We start from the raw sequence: 8,308 nt of genomic DNA, 5'->3' as shown, positions 1-8,308 counted from the left end.
GCAGGTTGCCTTATTCAACTGTATGGGTCCAGGTGAGCATACGCGTCCACAATTGTGATTGGGCCAGGACGACAGAACTTCAAAACAGTAACCAGTAAGCAACACGCTCTAATGCTACTGGTTCAGAATGTCGATCATTGGATTTTTTTCCAATTAATTTCCGGTTTTTTTTCCTTTGCAAACATGATAAACATTCTTTTATTACCAAGTGTGACATCAAGTGTCTTTCATGTACATAAACGCGCTTTAACGCACGCTGAAATCTGATTGGTCATGGTTAATTGCACTCCGTAATTTATTTACTCTAATTGGTTACAAGTTTTCCAGCCGTTTGTTCAGCGGGATGTTGAATGTTGAATAGACGTTATGCGCCCTCGAAGGGCAGATTACATACATAGATCTACGCAGAAGTGTATTGTATTAAATTGTTTCCTGCAGGAACACCCCAACAAAATAATTCCCAAAAGTGTCCATGCATCCCGCACCAAGTTCACCTCCACAGCGCCCGGTGTAAACGGTAAAACTGTTTCCCTGGTAAAAATAAAACCTGCCCTGCCCCCCCCCCGGTTGTAGCAAGTTGATTCACCGTCACCAGTAGCCCTACTAATGATCAGTCGTTGCCAGATAAATGCGTAAAAATATATTAGCAGGTGAACACGTCATTTTCATTTTGTGACAATAATTTCGACTTTGGGACTTTTTTCTGGAGGCACATTCAAAGAGCGCCACCAATCGTTCCAGCTAAAAGTGGTGCCAGGTTGAGTGTCAACAAGTGTACAGACCCGGTCTGAGCGCTAGCCGAATCTGACTCTAAGGTAAGATTTTTTACATTTTACCCAACTGATGCCAATTTTTCATAGACCTTTTACATCATTTAAGACTTTTCAAATCGGTCCTTGTATTTAGGTCCCTGTTCTTCAAGACAGGTGTGGTTGTAGCATACCCCAGAACTGTGGGTCCGCCGTCCGCCCGGCCGGATGGAGCGCGCGGGGCGGACGTAGGACAGTTCTGGGGGTAGTTCCAGCAACCTGGAGCCTTTCCTCATGACGGACATAATGTACCAATTAGGCTACTTATTTCACAACTTCCTACCAGTTCTCACCTGGGATCTCTCTGCATGCCGCCAGGGGCTAAGCCTGCAGTGCCTGCATGGGGTGTCCTTCAATTCAGTACGCAAGTGAAACCAGAAAGAGTTCCAAATACGGACAACACAAATGCCCGGTACACAAAGTTATGAGACTTGTGAACGCTTCAGAATTTTCTCAGCTAAATTTATATTCATTTTTTAGGACATGTTGTCACTTTCCGATGTCTGTTACAAACATTTTAAGGGAAGATTAGGTTGTCCATATATTGAAGTCTTTCCGTGAAACCTAGCGAGTAAATGCTTATTTCTTCTTTGGGGGGGGGGTCGTCATGTGGTAGGATGGCTCTATAGAGGTCCTGGTCACCTGTTCCAGTTTGCCATTCACTGGATTTTTAGCACCCTTCTGATTGTTGTGTCATGTCAAATGTTTTATGTATATGTTTTTAATGTATTAATTTTTTGTCTTGTTTTACAATAGCCAGTGGAAAAGTGTAATGAAATAAAAAAAATAAAAGTAATTAGTTTACTGCCGACCTCACGATCAGGCCAGGTCAGCTGACATGGCTGTGATCTGTCAAAGCTATCAGATGGGACACCTCCTGTAGTGCCATACCATCAACTTGTTTCATATGCTGTCAACATGGAGGTCTGCGGGGCAGGTGTGGGGTGGGGGTTGTCATCACTGGTTGGCCAGGGCCAAAAAGTATTGTTAGAATATTGAGTTTTCACTGCTTTATGGCTTACCAGCATCTGGCATTAGTGTGGTGAAATGCTTTGATAAGCTCTGTTGAGGCAGAAAAATAATTGACAGATGTGTGGTTTTGAACTACCTCAGACTTGACAGCAATTAAATACATGATTCATAAAATGATTGTGATCATAAAATGATAATCATTTTTATCATAATATGAGCAATTTCCCTCCTAATAGCTCAGAAGACACCACTTGACTTCAAGATGACAATTGTATCAATATGTATATCTGTATATCAGTCAGTTCATTTAACAAGGACACAAATGGTTACCTTGGGTCATACAGTCATTTACATGTGCAGTGTGTGAAGTGGAAAAATATATAAAAATTTGTTAACCACTGTACTCATTGTAGACTTAAGAATGAACATTCAATTTTATCAGCTGCACTTGGTTTCACTTGTTTTGTCTTTTATCTTTTTGTACTTTACTTGCCTCAGACTACCGTATCTAGCAAACTAGTCATCCAGAAAGATCATAAACCGATCTGCTCATCAACTGGCTAGTCATCTTGAGCCAATCATGCGAGAAATCCAGCCCGGTTTCAGGCCTCTTACTGCAAGTTTGTTCCAATCATGCTTTTGATTAACAGGGCAGAGGTGGGTTACACTTGAACACTTCTGCATACAGAATTTAGCCTGCCCTTCATCAAACTCAGAGACATTTCCTCATTGCTATTGTTTTTTAATAGCCAAATTGTGCCAATGTGAGATGATGTACCCAGGCAGACCTCAGGCCAAATTCCGTAGTGGCTAACAGATAATCCTTTGTTACATTACATGGATTACATTATTTCTGTTTTCAACAAACTTGATTTTAGAATGGTTAGCCCCCAGAATGTACGTGTAATTATGGAAAAACCGCATAAGTTTACTCAAATCCAACCAGGTGATCAGTCAACGGTATAGCATTATTTTGGAATGCTGTGGCCTCGTGGTTAAGAGCATGGGATTCGTAGTTGGCAGGTAAAGCCACAGGTTGCGGGTTCGAATCCAGCCTGGGGTCAGGGTGCGTGTGCCCTTGGGCAAGGCACTTTATCACTCATTGCCTCCCTCCACCCAGGAGTATTTGGGTACCTGTGAGGGCAGACATGGTTGTTGTGATTGATTCAGCCGCTTTATGCCCAAATGGCAGCACTGAGCTGTGTACTCCCCAGGGAGCTGAGATGGTATTCGGAATGTTTCATAGGCCCAATGAGCAGGGGTAATCATAATGGAAAGCACTTTAATCTTGGTTAAAAGTGCCATATCAAAACCTGTTATTAGTGTTTTTGAAATTTTCTTTTGCTCAAAACACAACAGGATAAGTTTACATCAGTGCTAACCTTCTATACGTAAACTACCATAGCCCACCTGAATTCTTTCCGGTCCGCCATCCAAATATAATGCCCACTTACTTGATTAATCCATTCTGATGCTGAAAGTCCAATAAAGAAAATAGCTTTAGTATTGTTTATTCTTTTGTTGGATAGGTTCACCTTTGACCCTCATGAGGTGTGTGCAATTGTATTTCCAACCTTGGCAGATGGGCCTCCTTGAAGAACCTGTTCCCATTAAACCTGTTCATAAACACATCTTTTGTAATTCCAATGAAAAAAGTATTTAGTGTAAATTACAAGGAAGGTTTGACATCTTTTCAGTTGTTTTTCATGGTATGTCACCTTCATACATGTGTAAATCTCTCATCTTTACTGGCCATATGGACAGAGAGATTGTGGGATTCCAAAATGTGAATTTCAATGTTTTGTAACTCGATACTTCTTTCACATGTAATAATACGGACACTTTTGGGATTACTTTTCAAACAGTGAACATTTTTCAAATAACTATGAACAAGTGATGTAATATTTAGGGGGGACAACCCTTACCCCCCTGACTGCGAGGACGTGGATTCTTCACTGGATATGGTCATAAAACCTATTTCTTTATTCATTGATTTATATACTAACAATTTGGCAGTAACCGAAACAGAATGATATTTATAAATTGTCTCTTTGGTTCCACTGCAGGCCAGCGTGTGACCATCAGCAGCATTGCCTGTGCAGTGGAAACTAGCTCGTCTTCCTAAAGTTTCTAACCTAAAGTAAAGAAAACGGTTTTTTTTTTTTAGGTTTACCTAAAAGTCGGTCATCAGAACTATCAAAGTATCACAATTGTAGTTCACATTTTGGGAAAAAGAATCTTTGTCAGATTTTGTTCTTTTAGACTGGATTTTATTGATCGAATGGTCATGCCAGTCCAAAGTTACTTTGAAGCCTTCCCTCATTCCACAATGTGATTCCAAAATGATCGAAGAGGTTCGATATATTGAAATGTTTGAAGGTCGCTGATGAAATAAGCAAGGAATGCGACACACCTTAAGCGTGCGCGGTAGAAAGTGTCAACCCACAGCATAAAGTTAGCATATTTTGGCTTATTTATCATTTTTCATCTCAAGTAATGTTATAAAGAGTCACTGAATTTCGTTACTTGAGTCATTTTAAATGTTGTGACTCGAGTCAAGTCAGTAAGTCAAGACGTTGAGTCACTAATTTGTGGAGTCAAGTTGAGTCAAGTACCGAGCTCAAGTCAATTTAAGTCAAAAATTTTTGAACAAAATACAATATAAACACAACTACAGGTCAGTCATATTTTGGTATTTTTATTTTCTTTATAGACTTACAGAAAATGAATCAGGGTGACATGTTTCTAGCCAACTAAAATTTTGCTTTTAATTTTTGTGAGACTCAAGTCTTAAAAGCTTGTACTCGAGTCAAGTCTCCATGACAGATTCAAGTTGAGTCGAGCCATTTGGTCACAGAGACTCGAGTCAAGTCATTTACCCATCGGGACTTGAGTCGAGTCGACAAAAATTGTGACTTGAGTCAAGTCATTGACTCAAGTCATTACAAATCTGACCTAGTGTTCCCTAGAATAAATTTGTGGAGACTGGTAAATGGGAACTATCCACTTTTAAGAAAAAGTTTGTTCAGTTTGAATTTCACCCCAACATCCGGGTTTCCTTTTTCGTTTTAGGAAGTTGCATTTGAAAGTGCATGTGGCCTCACAAAACTGAAATGCATACAAGGTCTAAATTAACTGAGCACAAAGGTCATAGGGATATCTTCAAGGGATCAGTCACCGGATGCATTTCAGCATTCACAGTGTAGCCATTGACCAGGGACTTTAGAACCAAGACAAGACCTTAAAATTGTGGATCCTTAAAGCATTTTAATAAACTGCATTTAGGAATGAAATTGTAGCCAGAGATTGAAGGCTTACTACTAGAATACGTGACTAAATTTTAGACTTTCATTCCACAAATGTCGGTGGTTTTTGCAATCAAATGAATGCTTTTCCTTTCTTTCACGCAGGAGATTGGTTGATGGTTACCATTTTATAAGAAGAAAGGAATTTTGAAGCTTCCTCTCTAGCCAAGGTTGCAGCAGGTAAAAGATAATTCCCTTCATCTTGCAACCGGTTACTTTTAAAGAAGTCTGAATAAATTATTTTTCAATATCAAAACAATTTCTGCAGCTCAAGAAATTATTTGCAAAAGCACATATTGATAGGTTGAAATTAATGAAGTATTTTCCATCTGCTTTTTGGACTGTCTCATTTTCTCACAACTTCTGATCAGCAGTTTCAGTTTCTGTCTCTGTTTACTGACTTGAGGTGTAAATTTGTTGAGGATTAAAGAAAAATCGATGGGCAAAATTCTCAACGTAGTTGTAATGGCTTAACAGATGGAGGCCCAAGACTCTTCCTGTGTCAATGGACCGATTTAGCCTGCTAAGTCACATGACCTAGAGTGGGTATCAAACATCAACAAACATGGCGTCCTTCCAAAGTGTGTCATAATTGTCATTTACCCAAAAGAATGCTGACAGTCGGTTCAATACGCAGACTACTGATGTGCTGAGTGCTATACCGAAAAGCAGCTTCATTTTGATGAACAATACAACACACTTTGCTATGGGAGGATGCCATATTTGTTGATGTTTGACACCCATAGGTCACCTGACTTAGTGGATGCAATCGGTCAATTCCACTCAGACAAAACAATTGTTAGGGTCAGGAGTCTGTACATCTTTACGACACCCAAAGAGTCACTGGACATATCACTTCAGGAGAAAAATTGTACAGTATTAATAATTGTAGAAGCAAAAAATAAATTATGAACTAGTTTGAAATTAAAACAGGCTTTATTCGTGACTTTCTGCCTCATGAAACAATATTCATGATAATAAGTTAAGGAAATTTAGAACAAGATATGAAAACATACCTCTGAGGGAGTGTCAGAATTTGGAATAGTCGACAGCAATGTATGTATTTTGGTCAGAAATCGCAGTAGGTTTTAAAGTAAAGATTTGGCACTCCACAATTGCACCGGGCACGAGCAGACGTTTCTCTTTATCAAGTCATATAGCAATCAGTTACCAGTTGCCTTAGGTTTGAGGGAATCTTTAAGTTTAAAGTTCATAATTTTGGTCATCCTTTTGAAATGCCACAGACAACCCAATTTTGCTACATTAATTTAAATTAATTGTAAATAGTGCCATCCAAGAGGCTGTGCTGATTCGAAACTACTTTCGTTCAGTGAGAGACACTTCATTCAAGACAATTCACTAAAACATTTTGATATAAAGTCCATTACCTGTTCATTCAGTGAAGATAATTAAATTACATCATTTGGTTTTCCTTCACCAGTTAGCGGCGTCAGCTGGGTGGTCCATGTTGACGCAACAGCTTCAAACGGCAGTTGCCAAGATTATACTGATGCCCAGATAGGCGCCAACCACAGCTCATGCTGAACAATTCCTAGAGGGGCGCGAACCACAGCTCGTGCTGAACGATGCCTAGAGGGGCGCCAACCACAGCTCGTGCTGAACAATTCCCAGAGGGGCACCAACCACAGCTCGTGCGGAACGATGCCTAGAGGGGCGCCAACCACAGCTCATGCTGAACGATGCCTAGAGGGGCGCCAACCACAGCTCGTGCTGAACGATGCCTAGAGGGGCGCCAACCACAGCTCATGCTGAACGATGCCTAGAGGGGCGCCAACCACAGCTCATGCTGAACGATGCCAAGAGGGGCGCCAACCACAGCTCATGCTGAACGATGCCTAGAAGGGCGCCAACCACAGCTCATGCTGAACGATGCCTAGAGGGGCGCCAACCACAGCTCATGCTGAACGATGCCTAGAGGGGCGCCAACCACAGCTCATGCTGAACGATGCCTAGAGGGGCGCCAACCACAGCTCATGCTGAACGATGCCAAGAGGGGCGCCAACCACAGCTCATACTGAACGATGCCTAGAAGGGCGCCAACCACAGCTCATGCTGAACGAAGAGGAAGAAAACAATTTTTGCATTACCATTTGACCAAAATTTATCCGAACTCGGATTTGTTAGCATTCTTTAAACACTTAACAGAATTGGCTCCAGCGTAGGGTCGTCACTCGATTTCCGCCAGATATTTGATTTCTTGGTGTGCTTAAGAATGTGGCATTAGTTTGCAACCACAGTGATGATTCCTCCCGGATGGATATGGCCAGCGTGCATAATTGATAAATAAAAAGAGGAAAAAGGATCTGTTTGACGTCCATTGTCTCGTCAGTTGGTTTATCTCATGCTGTCATGGGTTTCACAGTAACAGGAACATTTTTTAGGTTCAAGGGTTGCATTTCAGATTTGTTATTTTAGAAGAAACAACTTCAAAATTCGGAAGGAGAAGACTTGTTTTAATTTTAGAGAAAAAAATAGCAATTTCCATCTTCAACGACACCCCGGCCCTCTGAAAATGTCAACTTAGCCTGAGTCAGGAACTTATGGTTTTTAAGGACTGCAAAACAAAACTCGAAATGGATCATGATTCAAACTATGCTTTCAGACCAAAATGGCTGCTCGAAATTGTGCCCAACTTATTTGATTCGTGATTATTACTTCTGTATTTCTAACGTAAGTCAGTATCCCCTTGGAGTAAATAGTGTTGCACAAAAGAGACACTTTAATGGAATTGAGGAAGAAAAACAAAGTGACAATTCACAAGCTTTAATATCACCATGTTCGAGTACACCACGGTACCTTGTTGAAATGCAAGTATTGTGGAGTTCAGTTGAGGGCTACAGGGACATGTTCCTCAGCTGGAGACGAGCCTAAAAACATAACCAGCAGTATAAGCGGGCCGCATAGATGGACGGCTGTAAAAGAGACCACGTCTTTTTGTTCGATTCCTTTGTTAAAATCTTGCCCGAACAATGAACTGCTTCCAGCCATGTGGAAGACGCCGCATTTGTTATGCTTGAATGAACACTTGGGAGTAGATATCACAAAATCTCGAAAATCTCACCTTTACAAGCATTTCACCCAACAAAATGATGCTTTTTGCAGAGGAAATTACCTCACAAACCAGGCTATGGTTTAAAAAATCGAAAATTTCCACGGAATAAAAAAATAGCTTTCTTGGACTAGTGTGTTTTTTGATGAAAC

The 8,308-nt window shown here is 40.7% G+C and overlaps 1 long non-coding RNA gene across 2 annotated transcripts; it reads left to right on the top strand.

Annotated features, from left to right (window-relative positions):
- The first annotated feature begins 654 nt into the window (after nt 1-654).
- On the top strand, nt 655-7,409 carry LOC110979749 (uncharacterized). Of its 2 annotated transcripts, none has more exons than XR_015426040.1 (5): nt 655-815; nt 2,280-2,438; nt 3,848-3,921; nt 5,192-5,266; nt 6,528-7,409. It is a non-coding gene; the product is annotated as an uncharacterized LOC110979749 (long non-coding RNA). The 2 variants fall into 2 exon arrangements; XR_002598238.2 differs by having other exon boundaries at nt 671-815; nt 2,280-2,401.
- Nucleotides 7,410-8,308: the final 899 nt, after the last annotated feature.

The sequence above is a fragment of the Acanthaster planci genome, linkage group LG07, assembly GCF_054643075.1.
Source record: "Acanthaster planci isolate LZ-2023a linkage group LG07, COTS_SCS, whole genome shotgun sequence".
Taxonomy (NCBI): domain Eukaryota; kingdom Metazoa; phylum Echinodermata; class Asteroidea; order Valvatida; family Acanthasteridae; genus Acanthaster; species Acanthaster planci.
The sequence above is the reverse complement of the archived record's forward strand: the minus strand, read 5'-3'. Positions and strand labels throughout refer to the sequence as shown.